Raw genomic sequence first — 22,853 nt, 5'->3', positions numbered from 1 at the left:
TATCCTAAGCCTCTCATTGACCTGAGGACACAGATCCAAGATCATGGATGGGATTTCATAATGAAGAGTAGCCCTTTATTTTCTTGGCCTGGCTGGTTCGAATACTAAAACCAGTTGTATTGGTTTGGGGATCCCTTCCCGCTAGATTACTTCATTAATGAACTTCAATTGTACTGAATGCTTTACATCAGCAGATACAGTCACTGCCAAGCACTTTATGTACATTATTTCACTTAATTCTCACAAAATACTTACAAAGAATGAATATACTGTTATTTCCATTATACAGAGAAAACTTAACCTCCCACAATATATTTAAGGCAAACGTAGATAATAACAACTTTATAAGAAAGTAATAATCTGATTAAATCAGTTTAGTCTCTATTGAAGGAATCACAAAGTTTTTCCTGATTATAAGGAGGAAAGCAAGACTACTACTCATATTGCTTTCTATACACACATACAAGGCATGGTGTTAGAGGCATATGCTATCTGTCAATTTCTACTAGATCACAGGGGATTTGTAAGGACAAATGCAAATTTAATAAAATAATAAAGGGCTTCATTCTCCTTGATGAATCTAAGGGAAGAGAGGTCCTCCTCCCTCCCATCTCTTTTTATTTACTTCAGAAAACCAGTAAATTTTTTTCTCTGTCGCCTCTGGCAATATATGTAAATCTTTACATATTTGCAAGCTTCTTGCAAATTTCATCACTCAAGAATGTCTGCTCAAGGAAAGAAGCCATTTCTTTGCAATGTAACCAAGGAAGCCATTGCCCCTATTTCCCAGTTTGCTGGGAAGAGATTAGCATAACTTCCAAGGGGTTCCTGGCCCCCAAATTGTAAACCTACCTCCGAAATATCTTGAATGTGTAGTAAGGTGCTTAGAAGGGGCTTTATTGCTTAGCCACATGAACAGGGAGAGCTTTCTTTCTGTCTCTGCAATCTCTTTGAGGATTGTATATGCTGTGTTACATTCTGGTTTAATGTTTATTCAATATTAAAACTGTTTTTCTTTCTCTTCTACCTTTGTGGAGAGGTTTTTGGGTTGGGAGAAGAATTTGTTTAAAATTCTGTTTTCTAGCAGCCTGCTGACACTGTGCTAAGGAAGGGAAACCTGGGTGGGAACTAACATTTACTCAAGAGCCCATGAGGGAAGTATCAGGATATGAGCTGGGTAACTAACTCCTAGAACGAACAACAAAAGAAGGAAGGAGAAAGCATGAAAATGCTTGACACGGTAATAAACTGAACAATCAAGGATTTCCCAAACCCTATGAAATGCCCCAGTGATATAAATTTAGGGGACAGTGAGGGCATTTATTGGACCCACAAGTCTGATTTCGTGGTCAATCAGTTGTAACTGGAGTGAAGAGTTAAATAGCCTTGTTCTCCCTCTTCTTTATCATAGTTCCTCATCTAGTTGTTCAAGCCAAAACTCTAGGAATCATTCTAGATTATTCCTTGCCCTCATTCCTTATATCCAATCCATCCATGAGTTCTGTTGATTCTGGTTCTAACTCATATTCTAAATCCAGCTTCTTCTCTTATCTACTATACCTTAGTCCAAATCACTTTGGCCTTCTGCTGAAACCTCTGCAGTCATCTCCTAAATGGCTGTGACAAGGGCCACAGCCGACTCGTGCACACGTCTTATGGTGGCCCACACAGCCCTGTGTGAACCTGCCTGCCAACTTCTCTGACCTGTCTCCCTCTCACCCACCACGAGTTACACTGGTGACATTTTTCTATTTCTGGGACATGCCAAGCTCCGTCCCATCTTTAGGCCTTTATACTAACCTGCCTGGAATGTTCTTCACTCTGATCTTTGCGGATCCTATTCCTTCTTGTCATTTTAAAATATCAGCTTAAATATCATCTCTTTGGAGAGGCCTTCTCTGATGTCCCAAACCAAGGAAGCACCCAGGCATTCTCTTATCTCATTACTCCGATGTACTGCACAGCATATATCTCTATACGTTATTTTCTTGCCTACCTCTTTCCCTTTCCTTCTCTCCTTCTTCCAGGAAAGCATGACTTTGCTGTCTTTTTCACTGTTTTCTGGAGTCTAAAATAGCTTATAGTTGTAGATGTTCAATAAACATTTGATGAGTAGAGTCCTTCATCCAGCAAGGTAAGAGTCGGCATATTTTTTCACAAGGATATACTTAACATATTTAACAGCTGTGGCAACACAAACACAAGCACACTCCCTCACACGTGATGATTTTGTTTAGACAAATAACAGAGAGAACTTCACTCTAGATCAGGGTACAGCCTTGGACCCTGAATTGAATTACAGTCAAAGGCAGGAAGTACATATAAGTTTTACAATTACAGTGGGCTGTGCGGTAATTACAAAGGAGAATCCAGACATGGTCTTGTGGTCAGAAAATACATCTGGTCCCGGCCACACACGGCCCTAGTATTAGTCACTTGTCTGCCTTCAGACATCTCAAATTTGGCTACCAGTTAGATAGCTGCATGTAAGCCAGGAATAAAAGTTGATTGCTATGCACTTTTTCAATTAAGCCTGAACATTTTTCTAAGAATACTATTCTCTTGAAAGTTAATAGCATATGAAGAAAACACCACAAATATTTTTGCCTGCCTGAAATGCCTATTGGATTGCCCAGATTATTTTACTTGCACTCTTCTATGAAGACATATTGAAGAGGCTGATCTGCTGCACTGAAGACTTGGGGGCCACCTCATTCTGCAAAAGAACACTGATGCCAAGTTTGAAATTCAATACTTCCAGTGTGTGCATTTGTGTCTGTGCCAACTCCTGACTTGTTCTTCCTGCCTGTAACCTATCAGTGGACCCACCTATGGACTCAGACACATCTTAGACACTGAGTAGAAAAAAAAAGTAGGTCAGAAAGTGCAGTCCCTCTGGCTTGGAATTAAGAGCTGTGTGTGTGTTTATGTGTAGTATTTTGCCTTGATGCCACTTTTTGTAATGATGGGTATCTCAGATTATTCCTGGGTAGTCTGTCCTGAATGCCAGCTGTTTAGTTAGGGCACACCACCACTTCCCTTCTTGAGGGAAGTGAATCCTAGTTTCCAATAGCTCCCTGGCCCTGGCTAAGACTGCTGAGTGTGAACAGCTTTTCCAGAATTAAGATGCAGATCATGTCCAGATAAGGCCTAAAGGATGAAAGATTTCCTAGTTGTCACAACCCTCAAAGGATGACAACATTTTTCAACAAAAATATTCAACAAAGATAAATTGAGCTAATACATGAATGCAAGTGGAGCAAGGCTGGAATGTAATAAGGATCTGATCAATGTCTACCTGTCGTAATTAATGTTATATATTCATATAACTAAAAATTATCACTGTTATCATCATTATGTTTAACCACTGTATGTGTTAGACACTATGCGTGGCACAGGCGAAAAAACAATCTTTGCCCTAAGGAGCTTAGTCATTTAAGGCAGAGAGGAACAATGCTAGGTGGTGGTCCTGTGAGGGCTATGCGTATTAAGATACCGTGGAAAAAAGTTTCTAGGGGGGAACAGAGTCTGTCTGGGGAGCTAATGTCTGATCTGGCTCGTTGAGGAGGATCTTACAGGCCTACATTTTCCAAGACAATTCTGCCCTTAATGTGGACATTTCATTCATAGCCACCTTAGGTCAATGTTTTGATCAATTTTTCTCCTCTTCTCAGATTCTATTTACTTGGAGAAGCTATCTCTATCTAATGGAATCAAGTCCATTTCCCAGGGCCAATCACCCATCTTTGAAATCCTGTAATCCTATTGTTTATACTATACTCTTTCAGCTTAAACTTCCCCATTATTCAATTGTTCCACATGGTTGGATTATACTTTCCAAATAGACTGAAAGATCCTGGAGGACAAGTCGAGTCAACTCAATTTACATTTACTGAACATCCGCTCTATGCCAAGCACTGCCCCAAATGCCAAGTGTAGATATAGAGAGGACCAAGATGGGTGGTAGGAGAGAGATACAAATGCTTACATCCTGTGTGACGTGTAAAGAAATGTATGGGTTTTGTACACAGTACAAAAGTACCCTAGAGGATCTCTGAAGGTGGGATAAGGAATCAAAGTGAACCCTCAGAGCTGGTGATGACTAAGCCAAGCTCTCCAGGGAGGTATGATATGGAGAGAGAAGGGTATTCTGACAGCATGGATTATGACATTAAGGGCTCTGGAAACAGGCTGCATGGGTTTGAATCCTGGTTTGATCATTTCATTAGATAGATGCTCTTGGGCAAGTTGCTTTACCTTTCTTGCTTCAATCTCTTTGGCTATAAAATAGACTTCATAAAAGTAACCTTTGAAGAGCCCGATGAGGATTAAGTGAGTTAATGTATGAGCAGTTCTTAGAATAGTGCCTGGCAAATAGCATGCAATCAATAAACATTGCTATTATGATTATTAATATTACTCAGAATCCCCATAGGCTAACATATAGTGGGTACCTGCAATATACCCGCTATATTGTTCAAGTAAATAGTAATGATGTGCCATGGAATTCCCCTGAAGAAAAACCACAAGATAGCTAGACCCAGAATTTGAAATGTGATGAGCTCTTCCATGCTCCAGGGCACAATGAAGCCTAAATTAGCATAGTCTTCACTGACACAGCACTATCCCTATCTTCAGCTTGCTGTCCGCTTTCACTTCCACGGCTCTTATGACACACTGTCAAGATCTTGAAAATTAACGGAAGCGTTTCAGATTATTTCCTCCAAATGAGCTGACATTTTAATAAGACAACTCTTTCACATTATCACACACTTGTTAATTTATCTACTGTTATTTTAGGCATGCCCATTGTCCTCAGCTGACATCATGCATTCATTTTGCCTCAATTTATTTAAGGACTGTCAAAATATGAGGGTTTTAAAATAATCAAAACCTAGTACATTCAGCTGGGGGGACAAAAGTCAGTCGAGAACTGGTCAGACAAAATTCATTTCAAGCTAATAGATATGGAAAATATCCCCAAACTCAGTACTTGCATTTTGATAAGAGATTTGCTAAGTAAAAGCGGGAAGCCTAATGCATACATTCTATTCTGGACACTTAAAACCAGGACTAGAAAAATTAGGAGAGAAAAACTCTGATTAGCCACACTGAGAAGGTCTAAAACTCCCAACTATTTAGCTCCACATTGGAGTCTGAAGTCGGCACAGATCAGAAAATGAGAAATCCCACTTGGGCTCCTCTTCTTATGTTTTCTTATTTTAGAGAGTTGTACATATCACCCACCTAGATAGCCAAGACAATGCATGCACTCTCTATCTTTAAAATACCTGACACTGCTGCTCTCCTAATTCAAGTTCTTAGCATTTCTTATTTAGATTACTGCAAAAAGTTCTTTATTCAACTCTGTGCCTCAGTCTTTCCCCAGTCTATTCTTTCTACTCTGGCCTGTCCTCTTACTAGAATCTGTGGCCTCCAAGCATGACTTCTATGCATTACAACAAAACTCTCATTAGTTGGTCCATAGTATCTTTATCTCCTACTGCTACCTACCTCAATCCCATCCCCTAAATCTACCCCAAACTAATTACAGTTTGCCCAAACTTGCCATGCTGTTCTGGGCCCCTGGTATCCCCTCACCTAGCAATCTCTGACCATCCTTCAAGTCTCAGTTCAAGTATTTCCTAAGTGAAGTACAGAAACAGACTTAATTCTTCCTTCAGTCTCCAGAACCTCTCTTGTACATGCTATAATCATTAGTTTACTTCTCTTATCTTTCCTACCAGACTATGAATTCCTTAAGAGAAGGAACTCTGTCTTATTCATCTTCATATTCTCAGTGAGCCAGGCAAGGTGAAGGAACTTAAGAGATGTTCACTGAACGAATGGTTTCTGGAGCAAGAGAATGCTTTGAATACTATTATAAATACAATGACCACAAAAACAAGTCGATGACAGTGAAGAAGACTATTCTCAGGGTAAATATTTTAGAGTAAGACAACTTTGGTCCTTGATCTAATTAGTAATTTTCCAGAAAGGGAGAAATATTATACTGTCACACCACTCTACCTTTTATCTTCCATTTCTGTAACAAAAGCAAATTACCCCAAAACACAAAAAATTCAAAGTAATTAAATTACTCCACATTATGTCCTAAGATTTTATTTCTGATTCTACTTCCTTGCCCCAAACCATGTATGTCCATAGCAAAGTATAATAATGAGTTATCAAAAATGTCTAATTTAAGTTTGTTGCATTTACCAAGGTAGGGCAGTGTGTCAAGTGGTGATAGTCCATTACAACAGTTTTTATAAGAAAGAAACACACTGGGGAAATCTGGATATCTGACAGGTTGAAAATCTAAGAGAACTGTGGTACCAATATTCACAAAATATGATTATTAAAAACAATTTTTAACAATTTTTGGGAAATGCTTATTTCATAACATATGGTAAAAAATGAAATTAAAACTGTATGTGTAATGAATTCAAGGTGTTAATAATAGGGTGATATATTGGAACTCTATGCATGATTTTTCTATAAACCTACAACTTCTCTAATTTAAAGGTGTTAATAATAGGGTGATATATGAGAACTCTATGCATGATTTTTCTATAAACCTACAACTTCTCTAATTTAAAAAAGGCAAAAAAAACCCCTTGTACTTGTAGTATGATTTATTAATCTTAAAAAATGACACAGAAAAAAGGTGGAAAGAAAATATGACAAAATTCTGTAGTTTATGGTATGTAGAAAATATAATGACTGTATGTGTGAGCTTGTGGTAGAGGACTCAAGAAAAATTTCTGAGATTTAAGGAGAATAATTATTTAGTTTGCACCTTTTAGATCCAGTACTCTTTATGGCGCCATGTTATAATTATGAGGTAAATGGGATTGATGGCAATGGGGATAGATGGAAGGACTTGTTTATTCAATTTGTCAAACTGAAACGAATTATGAAATAAAGTCCAGAGATCATAATATAAGAAAAAGAAACTTTAAACTTCATACTTGCTCAACTTTAAAATTGCAACGTTTCAGTTTTGGGAAAGGCAGGGGCTATGACACCATTTCAAGCTCTGGGATTTTCTAGATGCATTATTCTAATAAAAGCTGTAATATCTCAAATGTATCTGCTTCCATATAAAGTAATAAATCACAATTTCATTTAGACAAAATCTTTCCTTTTGTGTTCTTTAGTTTCAGAGTTCTAGGCAAAACAATAATGAAATGCTTGAATAGACCATGAGACTTTAATAACAATAACGCTAGTCCTAATATTATTGTTTGATTTGTAAAGCCTCACAAAGTAAATTAGAAATTTTAATCCTCAAAGGGTAAAAGGTAAAGAATCACTGATGACATTCTATTTTGGGAAAAAGTGCAATGAAGGAGAAAGTGGCTGTGTCACTGAGCTCAGGTGGCAGTAGGGCTAGTGACAACATTTGTCAATACTCAATGCTGTTTTGCAACTGAAATGCCTGGCCTGCTTTCCCTCCCACAGCCCCCAATTTAATCAAATGGTAATTACAAAATGGTACAGAATCTTTGTTTTAAGCAAATATGTGTATTTTTCCTTTTTATTATATGCAATTTGGTAAAGAATATCAAGATTTATTTTTGAGCCATTTAAAAATTCTTCTTGAAAAAATTTCTTCTTTAAGGTGGTACAATGCACTCAAATTAAAAAGAAAAAAAAAAAGGAAAAGAAAGCCAAGAGAACAAACCCCTAAAGTATACTTAATATGGAAGAAATTTTAAAAGGTCAAAGCCCAAGGATCCAAATCTAATGAGGCTCAACAATCCTGTCAACATCATTGTCAGCAAAGCCACCCAAAATGTAACTCAGCTCCACATCTTGGCGAAGTAGTCAGAGCCAACTAAGGGCAGGGCTATTCAAACTTCCAAGAGTAATGAATCCAAAGATGCTCTGTTTTTCCTTGACATCTGTTTTAAGTTTTCAATGTCTTGTCTGAAATTAGCCAAATAGAATACATACAAAAAATAAATCCTGCCAACTGGAAGAAGAGGTGAAGGTGGGGTGGGGGGGAGACAGGGAGAGAAGAAGAGAGAAAGGAAGGAGGAAGGGGACAAAGGATGAGAGGCAATCTTTAATAATTTTTTTATATCTGCAGGGTCCAGCAAAAGACACCACTGATTAAAATGCCCTAGAAGAAAGTCCTCGTCTATAAGCCTTCCTTCCTCTCCCCTCATCTCCTTCCTTCACTTTCCACCCCTTTTAAAACTTTCTCACATGCAAAGGAAGACACATGACTTCAAAATTGGGATCAGTTTAGGACACAGCTCTTGTAAATGTGTACAATAGATCTGAGTCATTTGTTCATTTTGTAAACATGAAGAAATCACACTTTTAAAACTTCCTCCTTCATGACATTCACAGTCCTTGATTTAGCATTTATTCTGTTCCTTCACCACACCCAAAGATGTCAAGAAGGGCTCTCATGAAGGTGACAAGAGTGAGCATGGCAAGGAGGGACAAGGGGAATGGCAGTGACTGTGATATCTCTGAGCCTGGACTGTGCCACACAGAAAGAACCCGGCAGCCACCCAGGTGAGCATTTTACGAAGGCTGCACTTACCTCACTGTTTGAAATTATCTGTTTATGTCACCACGTCCCCCACTAATCCATAAATTCCTCCAGGCCAGGACCATTTTTCTCACCTCTAGATTCCCACTGCATGGCATGTAGTAAGGGCTCAGTGTCAGTATGTGGAATTCAATGTTAAAAATTGTTCTCTTTGCTCCCAGTTCTTCTGTAGAGCAGATGGGTTCTGTGCAAGACCCAGAGCGCAGAATCCTGTAGTTTCATGCAGGCATGTACTTCAGGGGAGGTGGGTAAAGCCTAGACTGAGAAACTATTTCGCTCTACCATAAACTGGTGAGAGGCATTAAATTTCTGGCAGACCATCACTCTTAATTCTCTTCCAGCTCATTAGGATACTGTGAAGATGAGTTAACATGTTTTGTCCTCCTTAGAGGAAAACACCTAATAAATGGATCAAGGTAGTTACAAAAACATGGTGAGTGAGGAGAACTCTGAAACAGTCTCTGAAAGGGTAAAGCAGGATGACTGGTTGATCTTGTTTTTCATTTTCAGAAGCTCTGGGGAATGCAAGTCCTAGCATCATGGTGGATTGTCAACAGACATTCGTAAACCCCAGAAGGCAGCATCACTGTAAGCAAAAGCACAGGCGGGGAAGGATGGCAGCAAAAAAAAAAAAAAAAAGACAAGAAAAAGGCTCCCAGAATTGCTTTATGGACTCAATAGGAAAATAAGAAGATCTAAATTAACCATCTTCCTGAGCATATAATGAAGATGATGCTGTTGGGTTATAGGAACAATCTCAACTTAGAGCATATATCTGATTTACTAGATCATGCAGTTAATAGAAAGACAACACCAAATAATTAGCACACTTTCCCCAACACTGTAGAAGATCAGGCTATATTATAGTGCTCCAATTTCTCTGCTTACAATTCTCTTCTTTAGCCAAAAGTTCTCTTAACACGAAGGAAACAACATCTGACCACATGATTGTTGGGGCAGAACCATGCTGGGGAAGCCTCTCTTTCCCTTCAAGACCTTTGGCCAGGAGCCAGATAAGGAACAGGTATCTGGGGAATTCAGGAGTGAATGAAGGAGGCCTTCTAAAGATAAATGAAGGGGGAACATCAAGGAGGCAGAGAAATTAGGCAGTGGATGTAATTAGCACATGGATCATAAGGGGCATAATTAGGAGCAATAGAATGAAATTAAGAAAAGGAAACATTTTGTCGTGAGAAAAAACTTTGCTGGGCCCCTTGTAAGGGTGAGGCGAGCTCTTCACACCCTTAACCGATTTAAGACCATTCATCTTAACACAGTGGGTTCAAAAAAAATTCTTTAAAGAAAGTTTTATTTTTGTTACCAAAAGTAGACTAGATTACTGGATGATACACAGAGGACTCTTACATCTAATTTTATCATTCTATCTTTATTCTAAATTAAATAGTGAAATAGCTAATGATAAAAAAGCCTATGACTATTTCATTCCATAAGTATGATTCAACATCTAAAGAGATCAAAATGATACAGCAAGAACAAATAGAAAGGATAAAATATAATCAAACATGTTTCAATCCACATTAGGTTAACAAATGAGAGCTAACTAAATAAGAATCCTAAAAATAGGAGTTCTCTTATAATGTACTTTATTTTTCAGGATTAATACAAAGATGACAATTAAATTTAATTAATCACTGTCAAAAAATGGTAAAGAGCAGTAGCTTTCAAATTTTAACCTAGTTTCACAATGACAAGTCAGCTAGCATTCTCACACTGGCTAGATAACGAAATCTGTAGTCCAAATATGTTTAAGTTTTGCGTTTTATTAAAGGACTACAGGGTTGGAGGATGGTGATTTCCTAGGATCAGGAGGAAAATCTAACGCGCATTTATTTTCTCTTCTTCATTTAGGAGCTCAAAGTATGATTCAGGCAACTTTCATTTAGTAAGTGTCTGCTGACCACCTGGTATTTCCTAGGCACAGAGGATGCAAAGTCTGGGGGTTGAAACAGACAGGAAAACACCAGGGCCATAGCAAAGTGTGAGCACCCCTGAAGAGGTGAGCTTAGGGGACGTGGGAGCACATAGGAACATGTTTAAAAATGATTGTGGGGGTCAGAAGGGCAGGGATGCTGGGAGGAACCTTGAAGGAAAAGCATGAGCACAGATAAGGATGTGAGAAAAAGAATGCCGGCCACTCTGCCCTTCTCAGCCAAGGAGTTTAGAATAGTAACTCCAATAATAAACAGAAATTCTCTATTACGTAGATTACCTACAAGCAATAACAGCATTTTAAAGTTAGGTTTTCTGATATTACTTGATATTATTTCCAGTATTGTTATTTTTCAAATGCCTCCTAAAATATAAAAGCTTGCCTGCTTGCTTCCTCTCCCACCCACCAGACACCGCAATTACCTGAGTGCCTATCATGCTTGGTGATCCCTGCAGGCAAAAAAATACACAAGACAGAGTCCCTGATCTAAAGAACCCATTGTCTATGTTGGAAAGAAAGCATCATTAAAAGATGGCGTGGTAAGTTCACTAAGCTTCAGTGGTGGCTTCCTGAGGAACAAGGCCATATTCCAAGAGGCAAGAGAGAATGTGGGGCATCTGGCAAACTCTGCGTACTCAGCTCAGTAAGGTTGGGGGAGAGGAAGCTGAGGGAAAGGATGGGAAACAAGGGAGACCTGGATGGCACTGGGGACCCATAAGCAGTGAATTCTGCCACAGCATGAGGTGTCAGAGCACTTTTTTAAAATCTGTCATCTTCTCATGTGAATAAATCCACAGACATATAACCTTCTGACAACATTTTTCAGGGTGAGTCATGTCTCGTGATGGGATACTCAGTGCTCTCCCCAGCTTGTCTGCTGAGGCTTGCCCTTTGTGTCAACTGTAAATTCAGGGTTAGGGGCGAATGGAGTTTTCAGGGAATTCTTTAAAAACTTCTAGGCTGAATTCAGATCTTAAGATGTCTGCAGCACCGTGAGGGACGATTCAATCCCTTTCAATAAACCTTCTCCAAAAACATTCACTCTCATCATATGTACTAAATTTATAAATTTCGTTAAAAAATGTGATAGTCTCAAATCATAGCACTTTTTTCAAACACTGACAGCAGACACTATATTTTAAAAGGCTCAAAAGCCTGCAGGCAGATTCAGAAGTAGAGTTTACAGAGCAGGCCACGGTGGCTCAGCAGGCAAGAATGCTTGCTTGTGATGCCAGAGGACCCGGGTTCGATTCCCGGTGCCTGCCCAAGTAAAAAAAGAAGTAGCATTTACAATATGCTGAATTCTATAATGCAGAATTTCATATCGGATAATGTTAACTATATAGTTGCCAGCTTGATTTTTCCTTTCTTCTTGGAATTGCTGTTGGAACGTTTGCTACCATTGCTGATGAAATTCAGAAAACGACCATTGGTTTTTACCCCACTAGGAAATTTTGATGTAACCGATGTTTGCACATCAGCTGTCAGAGCAAAAATGCCTCTTAATTCCTATGTGAAAAAGGCATATGACTTTTCAAAAGAAAAGCAAGAAGAAAATTCAAGCAAAAGGGACTTTGGGAAGTACCGCAGGAAGAAACTTTTGTGTTCTGTTGACTTGATTGTATGAGAAATATTTCCAGGAATTTATATGTAAAAATCAGTTTTTTTCAAGTAATATCTAGGATAGAAAAACACAGTGCCTTCAAGTCAACTGTTTGCCAATGGGAAGAAATCAATACTTCGGTGGAAAGCGGATTAGAATGACTGAAAGTTCCGGGCTTTGCCACTAACCAGCTATGGGGCCTGGTGTCACGCCACCTATGCTGCCTTTTTGTTGGTTTGTTTGTTTGCTGTATAGTGGAGTGACATTTCATTCTTTTTCCACGTGAGTATCCTGTTATTGCAGCACCATTTGTTGAATTTTTGCTTGTTTGTTTGATTTTTTTGGGGGAAGTGCATGGGCCCGGAGTCAAACCCAGGTCTCCCACATGGCAGGCGAGAATTCTACCACTGAACTACCCTCGCACCCCCCATGCTACCTTTTTGACCTTGTTCTTTCAACAACCTGAAAAAGAAGGAGATGTGAGGAGGGAGGAGGGTAGACTCTATATTGTCAAAACTCCACTCTGGTCTTAAGTCTTTTATTTTAACATATACAATGCTTATCAAAATCTACCCTGAGGAAACAAATGTTAAAATAAATAGATTGAGATACTGGTGAACAATGAAAGGGAATGGTAAGGAGTATAGAAAAAAAATAGGGGGAACAAAGGTTAAAATCTATTGAGTAGATGGAAATACCAGTGGTCAATGAGAGGGAGAGGTGAGGGGGTATGGTATGTGTGAGTTTTTCCTTTTCTCTTTTTATTTCTTTTTCTGGAGTGATGCAGATGTTCTAAAAAATGATCATGGTGATGAATATACTACTATATGATGATATTGTGAGCCATCGATTGTACACCATACACGGAATGTTTGTATGTTAAGAATGTTCATGTTTGTATGTTGTTTTGGTTTGATAATACAAAATAAATTAGACAAAAAAAAATTACCCTGAGAGGAATCAAACTGTCTTAAAAAAATGAATATTTTCATGAATATTTTAGGTAGTCAATTCAAATGATTCCTTATACTGATCTCACAGCATCTTGTTGCCTTCAAAGAGTCAACCTATTTGCAAGCCAAACTTGTAAAACACCCTAATTTATGTTACAGAAGTAAATGGCCATTAGTAACCTAGCAAATAAAATTTGGATTTCAAGTGAGGAAGACATGTTTCACTATGACCAATGTAAAGTATAAATTGAGCAATCGAGATGGTTACCCAAGTATAGCAAGTAGGTGCAATGGGGTTATTACTAACATTTTGAAAATTACATTGGGGAAACCTTATAATCACAGCATTATTTTACAAGTCAATGAGCTACAAAGAAGAATTATGTTCAGACCTGTCATATACTTAGAGGGGGAATAGGGTTGCAAGTTAGCAACAATAATAGGAATTTAATCCATGGCTGTAATATATTTTCCCACTGATATGAAACAGGCTTCTTACTGTGCCATGAACCCTTCACTACTTTTTTTAAAATACATCTCCCTATATATACGTATTTTTATATCTATAGATATGCACACACAAAGGCAGATATGTGATACGTACATCATAGGGAATTTTGTTCACAACATATTTTTTGGTGGGTGCCATAGGCTGGACTTAACTACTTTTAAAGCAAAACATTTGCCTATTCTTATTTTCATACCTCAAGATTACAAAAACCTCAGATCGACTCTCTTTTTCTAAAGTAGAATTCTTTTTTTAAAGACTTTTACAAGTTATTTGCAATCCATATAAGCACATAATCCCACGAACAATAGGTGTCCATCAATTAGCTATTCTTGCTAAAGGGCAAGAAAATCATACTTGCGGATATTTCTAAACACAGATGGGAAAAGTACAGTATTAGTTGGGGGAAAGGCTTTCCATAACTCACAGATGACTTGCTGTGCATGAATGTCTATGTTGTCAATGGGTCCATTGGTTTAAAAATGTGAAAAATAACACACTGGACCCAGTATTTTACTTGGAACTATGATTTGTAGATGCACCAGTCTGGAAGCCTGACTCTATCAGCATGCAGGCTAATAGCTTGTAAAGAATTTTCAGTGAACTCACATTTGCAAAAAGAGAGCACCGAATGTAACTAATACATCTTAAATAAGTCTTTGACGTGCTAGGAAGTAAAATGCCACACATGGCAAATTAAATAGTGAACATGACTATATTCCCTTGTTGCAACTTCTCCCATTTCAACTCTGCAGAAGGTCCACTCAATAAGGCCACCACTATCCTCATCACCACTCTGCATCCTTTCTCTTCAACATGATCTTTCATAGCTTCTGATTTTGCACATAACAATTCCCCCTCTACCTTCTGGCTGAAACAGTGGGGCAGTATGGAAGGAATAGGTGGTTCCAAGTCAGACACAAGTGAATCCTGTCTGCCGTAGCTGTCTGATCTTAGTCAAGTCACTACCTCTTCCAGCCTTCATTTTCTTAACTGTAAAATGGGGCAATAATATTAATTTGGTAGGATTGTTGTAAGGATTGCATGAGTATTTATTGAGTATTTAATTTAATTGATTATTTAATTGAGTAATTATGTTCAGCACATAATAATGCTCATCAGGTCTTCTCTCCCTTTCTTCTTCTTCCTTGGATTCCAGGATACTGGATGTGTTTGCTTTTAAAATCATCTGAATGGCCCATTTCCTACTGGCAGTAGGGTCCTGCCAGGCTTAACTTTCTCTATTCTATTACCTTCATTACAAGATGCTGTGGATAAAATTATGACCTCATCTAGTCTGTAATTTTCCTAGTCCTGTCCATTCACTTCCTTGTTATAGTGTATTACTGCAGTGCCTTAGTACCAGGCACTTTGCAAACTGGTCCTTAAGTGATGTTTTCTGAGGATCTCCTTCACTCGAAGCCTCTATATTATCTGTTTACCTGACAAATCAATCTACCTACCCACTTTGAACTTTCTCCTTTGGTCAAGTAATACCTAGTCCTTAATCTTAAATGTACTAAATCATCAGTAACTCAATTCATATGAAATATGATATCTTTCTTCTGTGGTCTTTCCTCCACTCTATCTCTGAGGGTCATGTAACCATGTAAATGACCTGCCAAATAAGCCACCTTAGACATTTTCCACTTATCCTTTCTTCAGTATAATTCAAACTCCAGCAAGAGCTTGTGGGCTTTTTTTGCCCTCACCCCAAGCAATATACTCCCCCTACCCCCCCCTCCAATTTGATCCTTTCTTTGTTTATAAACAAAAGTGGACATTTTTATTTACCTCCTGGATGGTTATCCATGATTTTCTTCCCGATATTCTGAGAGAGATCTCCTGGTAGAGCAGAAAAATTTGGTAGGAGACAACACAGGCTTAAATCTGCTTCAGTACCTCTGTGTTTCTGAGTGAGGTATCCGTGCTCCCTGAGCCTATTTTCTCATTTATAGATGGGACAACAGCACCTGTCTGGTTAGGCTGCTCTGAGGCTTAAATATATTTTATGTAAAATAAAATAGCTGTTAAGGAATAAAATAGCTGTCAAGAAATAGTGGCAACGATTTCTCTCAACTCTCCAGAGATGCTTCCCACTATTCAATCACTCCACACGGCCCCACTGCAGTCCTTTTAAGGATAGTAGTTTTGACCCTTCATTCTCTCTTTTAGGGTCCTACCATGACTCCCCTCTGTGGTACAAAACACACTGAACAACCTTATTTGCTGCTTCAAGATTACTTTGCTTCTAGAAACTTCATAATGCTTTTTGGCCCAATTCACCTCATTCTCTGCCCCACCATCCCTTATGTCAAATCCTGAGCTCTAAAGAACTTATCTTGAGATGTCCTTGAAATGCCAACTCCCTCCCAAAGCCTTTTCGGGTCAAATATAAAGGACACTGCTATGCTCTGATTCTAGAGAAAAGCAATCCGCTCCAGCATGGTGAGATGGGAAGAACTCTGTCTGGTCAGGCCAGCCAACCTGTTCCCAACTTGCTATGTGACCTAAACTAAATCATTTCACTTCTCTAAGCCAGGGAGTCAGACTAGATATCTCCAAGCTCCTTTTCTGGTTGGAAGACATGATTCTTTGAATTCAATAGATCGAATTCTAGTCTCTACTGCCTATTGGTGGTGTTCTTTTGCTTGTGTGAATAAACACTGGGGCCCTTTGCCTCAGCACTGTTCTCAAGGGCAGGGACCATTATCTGAGTAACTCACTTAGCACAGCCAGGAGCGCTGTGCTACAGATAATACTTAACGCATGCATTTAGATGACAATGATCAAAGCACCTCCAGTGAGGCACAGACAGCTGCCACTAGATGACTCAGACCTCTCTGCAAAATGGCTTAATTTAGCACCCTTTCAGTTGTCTAAAGAACAGAGGCTGAGTAAAGAACGAAGTGAACCGAACAAATACCCTTTAACTAATTTAACCTCACAATGGTGCTTTAAGGTCAAGAGTTATTATATCTGTAATAGAGATGAGAAACTACAGACACAGACAGCTTCATCTGTTTCTCCTGAGTCAACAGGGGACCCAGGAGCCTGGGGAAGTAGCAGAAAAACCCTGGGCTGATTTGGGAGGGACACTGAGTTCCAGGCAGGGCTTCTGTCATTAACCAGCCTTGTATATGATATTGGAGGAGATACTTTTCTTCTTGGACCTTATTTTCCTTATCTGAAAAATGGGAATCTGGCATTGAGCAGTGTTCCCAAACCTGGCTGTAGTAACAGAACCATAGGGAGAATTATGCTAGAAATAATCTAGATTCCCAGGTCCCATTCTTGGAGATTCGGATTCTGTAGGACGTTTGGGAACAAAGCCGCTGGCAACAACAAATGCCTCTGACACTGGACCCACAGCTTAGTGTTCCATGCAGAGTGTTGTCTCTTCCAATTTCCAAAATCCATTGGATCATCTTATTCCTCTCTCTCCTTCTCAATCTCTCATTCTCAGAGAACCCACGACTGGACTATTTCCAAACATATTGCATGTTAGCTTACCACACTCATAAGAAAACAAAGAATTTTGAAATCAAAGGTTGGTTCATAAGACTAAAAAGCTTCTCACAGGGTCAAGTAAAGAGGTAATCTTGTTTTGACAGAAATCCAAGTTTAAGAGTAGAAAACTCCTCCTTGAGAAAGATTCTTGCATTCAAAATGGAACACTGAAGGGGAAAAGAAAAGGCAGGAGGCTTGCTAGAGCAAAATACTAAGGTTCTTGTAAGAAGAAAACCTGTAATATATCTGGATTTGCTTGAATAGAGCTTAAACATTAAGTGAAAGTCTTAACAGGGGAAGAACTAACCTAAGAACCTGTTTGCTTTGTAATCTGAGAGCTATTATTTATTGAAGGCTTATTATAGGCCAGGCCCTGTGCTAAGCATTTTATATATACTGGCCCATTTTATATAATTGACACAAGTCTGATGCAACTACTATTATTCACATTTTATTGAGAACTGAAGTTCACAGAGGTAGGGTTTTTTTTTTTTTTTTTTTTTTTTTTTTTTTAAGACACAGAGCTAGCCAAATCTAGGTATATATAACTTTACACATAAACCATGTGATACCTACACATTTGATCTTAATATCTAATGTACCTAAGGTCAAAATTTCTCCACGCTGACATTGACTAGGAAGATTCAGCAAATCTGACAGTTTTCTGAGAGTCTGTGAACTGGAGACAATTCTGTACGTCCTTTATAGAATTCTCAAACTGGCTTTACTTCAGTGAATGTGGTTAAATGGAAAGAGGAAAACTACAACTTAGAAAGTTTGGCCCCAACTCCCTTCTTGATGTTGGTGTCCTTGAAAAGCCAGTTTTCATATCAGAGTGAGGATGATAGCAGCTATTTACATGGCAGGGATGTTGTGAGAATTAAATAGACTAAGTCCACAAAGCAGCTTTGATCTCCTTAAAGAAAGTTGCCAAATAAATGAAATATGTCCCTATTACTTATCCTTGCAAAGGCCGTAACTGACTGAAGCTTATAAAAAGTACCCTGGGGGCCAGATTTCTTTCAGTTTGCTTCCGAACTTTCCTCATTTTACCCCAGCAAATAAATTTATCATTGCAAGAAGTGGCCTGTGCTATATACTGTAACATTACTGTTGATTGGAATTTGAAATAAGTAAGCTTGTATTAAATTTCTTGCAAGGGGATTTGGGTTCTGAAGCAGTGAAGTACCTTCTCACAACATGGTCTGTCTTTGTAGGTAGTCCCCCAAACTGCTATTATAAAGTATTACTTTAAAAGTATGTAAAATGAACTCACTCGGTTTGTTAAAAAATAAAGAAAATACATACTCTTTAAACTTCAGGAGAAGAAAATGTTTAGTTTTCATCTTTTGCATACTAAGTTTTCCTACCCGACTTGAGGTTACTCTTTCCCATTACACAGCACTTGACATTTACACAGTGTTTTACAATCTTTTTATTATCTAATGCTCACAAGCACCCTAAAAGGTAGGGCCCGGGGTACTGATAACTATTTTACAGATGAGGAACCAGTCATAGAAGTCCAGTGACTTGTTCAACATTATGAGAAAACTTTCTTTCTTACTACATGACGTTTTTACCTCTACTTTCAGTGTGTGTGTGTGTTCAAACACAAAAACCTAATGCATGAAGGGATCAAAGTTTGGGTTTCTGTTTTAGCAGATTCAGTGTTACATTAAAGCTGAAAGAAGCTTTTTAGTCATCTAATCCAAACCATTCATTTTACAGAGGAAGCAGAGGGAAAGAGGAGCGTGTTCAAGGCCACATACTTGTTAGAGGCAGTGTCAGGATGGACCATGGTTTCTCCAGATCTTCAACTGGCAGGTTTCCCATGTCAACAACTGTTGCTTCTTATTGGGTTATAAAACCCCTACAGGGCTAAGATCTAAGGTCTGTTTTCTTTAACACCTAGTAGACATTCAAAGCTTAAGAAATGAATAGCTGTAGATATGGAATTAAATTTAGTCTCTTCCAGATGCCAACTTGTCATTTGGTCTATTAATTCCTAAAACCTTTAGAGTAGATAACATGTTTCTTCAGAGGCTAGCCTTCCTCCCTGAGGTTTGGGATTGTCAAAAGAGTAGGGAAGTTGATTAGCACATTTCTTTAATGGTGGGTGGGAAAGCTACTTCTGTGTTCTCCTCGCAAAAGAGCAGCTTTATTCCCATTCCTTGGAGAGCCACATGCCCCTAATACTTAAAGCTACTCATTTCCTTTCATTCCCAGGATATCATCCTTCCCCATTCAGCATATCCACTCATCCTCAGTGGTCCAAGGGTCAATAGTTCTATGTAGTGGTGGTTCTTTTGGAGGGGCTTGGAGGAAACCTGACAAAAACAGAAACAATAACAAGCACTCTTACTACTACTAGCATGACTACCACTACCAACCATCATTTTTCTGAGTGCTGGCCATGTGCCAGGTCCTGTGCTAAGTAACACTATGAGTGAATTAACTCAATTTACAATGTGTTCTCACAGCAACTCTATGGGGGCAGGTTACTAATATTATCTCCATTGTACAGATAAGGAAACGGAAGCAGAGAGGTAAATTTGCTTGATGTTATCCAGCTAATAAGTTGGGTTCCAGAGGCCACACTCTTTACCAGCCTCTCTACTGTAATGGAACCAAAAGATAAAGAATTTACCCAGTAGTTTTGCTTTAAATCCAGGTGAGATGATGACTGGAGAATTATTCCTTCAAGTATAGAATGGACCCAGATATCAAAGTTAACATTTTCACTGGATATTGGAACAAGCTGGACAGGTGTGTTGCTGGGAAATAAGATTATCTGGAAATAGGGTTGTCTCTAACCAAAAGCAGATGTGGATTCCTACTGGAAATCACCATAAATACCCAACCTTGAATGTAAGCAAAGGATCATATTTGTTCAAAAGGAAATGTTCTTGTAACTAAAAGAAAGGAAACGAGTTATCAAGAAACAATGGCAAGTCAAAGGTTTGTGTGGCAGTTTTGAAGGGAGAGCCAAGCTGACAGCACTAGCCGTGCTGCTCACAGCCAAGGGCATAGGCAGTGGTGAGCTGCTTCCATCTCCCAGACTGAATGAACCTGGGGTAGAACAGCAAGGCTACATTAGGTTTTGAAATACTTCCATGAACATCTTAATTATTGTCTCACCAAGACAACCTATTAAGAAAGGATACCCTGCTGTTAGCTGAGGTCAGGCTGATCTTACTATCATTTCGACTTGGCTTCCAAGATGAGGATTTTTTTTTTTTTTTTAAAGGAAAGACAGAGAGAAGGAAGGAAGGATAGAAGGAAGGAAGGAAGGAAGAAAGGGAAACATTTTTAAACATTTTCTTGTTTTTATTGTATTCTGTTTCTCCGTTTTTGTTACATGGGCTGGGGCCGGGAATCGAACCGAGGTCCTCCGGCATAGCAGGCAAGCACTTTGCCCGCTGAGCCACCGCGGCCCGCCCAAGATGAGGATTTTAATGAGATGAGGTCTTACCTTGATGCTGCTGCAACATGATTCAAGAGTGTTTTTTTCTTCATCTAAACTAATAAAATGGCTGTCTTGGTCACAGCTCATTCTTGGGTGAGTTTGGACAACGCTTCTAATGTGTATTTGGTCTACAGACTGATGGGGCAGGTACACGGTAAACAGCAGAAAGGCAGTGAGTTGGGAATTAGGAGACCTGACTTCAACTTGGTTCCCACTGAATCAGTAACTTGAAGTTTCTTCATCTATAACAGGTTTAGAACTAGATGACCTCAGATATTATTTCCAGCTGTAACATGTTAAGATTATAATTCCCTGCCACTAAAAAGAAAAAAAAAACAACAACCAATAAAAAGCACCAAAATAAAACAATATGGAAAGCTAGTTGAATGGAATTAATGGAAAGGATACTGTTTCTGATGGAAACACCAATGATGGCTTATCAAATCACTGATTCATGCCAGAAATCAAACACTAAATATTGAGAGTGTGTGTACCAGCATATGAATCACACTGAGAATCCTCAAAACCACATTTTAAAAATCCCTGAGTTGCTCTCACGAGAGAACTACTCATCACCCACTTCTGGCTTGGCAGCTAATCAAGCTCCCAAACCAGCAAGACTAAGCATCCAGATTTTTTCCAATGAAAACACATATTGAATTTACTCCTTGTGCCTGGCCTAACCTAGCCCTCAGGTGCTCAGTCATTCACCCATATCTGGCTCTCCACATGCTCCTATGCACTTTTATTTTATTCTTTCTTCACTAGGATCTGATGACAGACATGAAATTGATCCTTAAATGGGGAATACAGTTATTATACTTAGCCCCACTCACTCTGCACTAATGGCATAATCTTATAAATAATTTAGGAAACTCTTATAAAGCCAGCTGCACCATAAAGGTTCACACAATCAGATTTAGAACATTGCTTCTTGTGGACAAGATTCTATCTGTCACTTTCAATGTGATAACACATTAAGAAAATAGTCTGTAGAAAAGGGCCAGCAAGGAATCTCTGGATGATGTTTGATTCTTAAAAAGTGACTATCCTACCTGGAAAAATGGTCAATGCTTTTTCCTCAAAAGTTATTGTCACTAAAGCAAACAGTTTTAAAAAATGTATTTCCTTGTGCCGGAAAACCTCACCCATTATTACAACAGTTCTTGAATATGGCATTCTTTTATTGAGGAGGAGTTCTTTAATCCATACTAATCTTAAAGACTCAAAGGGAGAGTTCCCAGATTACTTATTTATTCACTCAGACCCATTTATAGATGTCAAGAATCTTTGTAAACTGATTCATGATAATCCCTGTGATAATTAGTTACCTAATACAGTTTCAAATCTAAATCCTTGGATAGTTATATACATATATTTTGTGATTACTTATACCATATTGGAAAAATAGGATCCTTCAGGTCAAATGTTCAAGTCCTATAATTCCCGAAAGATATTTTACTTTTGATGCCTTTTATATCCCAACACTCTGTGCCCAACATCTGCACGGATAACACTTCAAACCTCCTTAGTTCTGTCCCTGTTGTCTTACATTTAGCTGTAGATGTTTTAGCTTAGTTAAAAGGTGTTTATAAAAATATTTTAAAAATCTTTTAAAGTATTTTTAAAAATAGTACTTTCTTCAATTTGATCAAGAAATAAGAGTTTAGTTATTTGGAACAAATCCATAAAATCAATTTCTTAACCCAAAATGATCTTCAAAGTCTCTTGACATTCTATAATATTATTCAAGAGAACAACAACAAAGAACAAAATTGGATTATATTTAAATTGTATTGTATTTTTCAATTATATTTTTGAAGGGGTAATTACATTATATTCCCTAGTTTTGATTTTTCCCTTTCCCTCTTCTTTTCTTTTTCTCTTTTTTAACCATGCATATTTATATAGAATAACCATGCATGCAGATGGTTTAAGAAAAATTCAACAAAACGGAATAAAAGGGAGAAGTAAAAGCCTCCCGTTCTTTTCCACAAACTCAGTCTCAATCTTCAGAAATAATCAAACATTTCTTGTGGATCTTTCAGGAAATCCATTATGACACACACACACACACACACACACACACACACACACACTATATATATAAACACACACACATACATTTACATATGTATACAATGCTTATTTTTCACTTAAAAAGAGGTATGTTAAATATTGCTTTGAACTTTGCTTTTAAAATTTAATAATACATTTCTAGGTTCATTCCATATTGACACAACAGACAGACTTCATTAAAAAAAACACAGCTGCTTAGTATATTATTTTA

At 38.3% G+C, this 22,853-nt stretch overlaps 1 protein-coding gene and 1 long non-coding RNA gene across 3 annotated transcripts in view; one reads left to right on the top strand and one right to left on the bottom strand.

Moving 5' to 3' along the window:
• The window catches only part of NSMCE2 (NSE2 SUMO ligase component of SMC5/6 complex), a 351,982-nt gene that overhangs the window by 11,587 nt on the left and 317,542 nt on the right, over positions 1-22,853 (bottom strand). The gene's annotated exons all lie outside the window — the stretch shown is intronic.
• Positions 1-22,853, top strand: part of LOC143689039 (uncharacterized) — a 36,488-nt gene that overhangs the window by 11,929 nt on the left and 1,706 nt on the right. The window contains exons 3-6 of the long non-coding RNA XR_013178481.1: positions 8,099-8,535; positions 9,083-9,160; positions 10,442-10,589; positions 10,933-11,062. This is a non-coding gene — a long non-coding RNA (uncharacterized LOC143689039). The remainder of the gene's footprint in view (positions 1-8,098; positions 8,536-9,082; positions 9,161-10,441; positions 10,590-10,932; positions 11,063-22,853) is intronic.

Source organism: Tamandua tetradactyla, chromosome 6 (genome assembly GCF_023851605.1).
Source record: "Tamandua tetradactyla isolate mTamTet1 chromosome 6, mTamTet1.pri, whole genome shotgun sequence".
Classification (NCBI taxonomy): Eukaryota; Metazoa; Chordata; class Mammalia; order Pilosa; family Myrmecophagidae; genus Tamandua; species Tamandua tetradactyla.
This window is presented reverse-complemented; position numbering and strand designations above follow the sequence as displayed.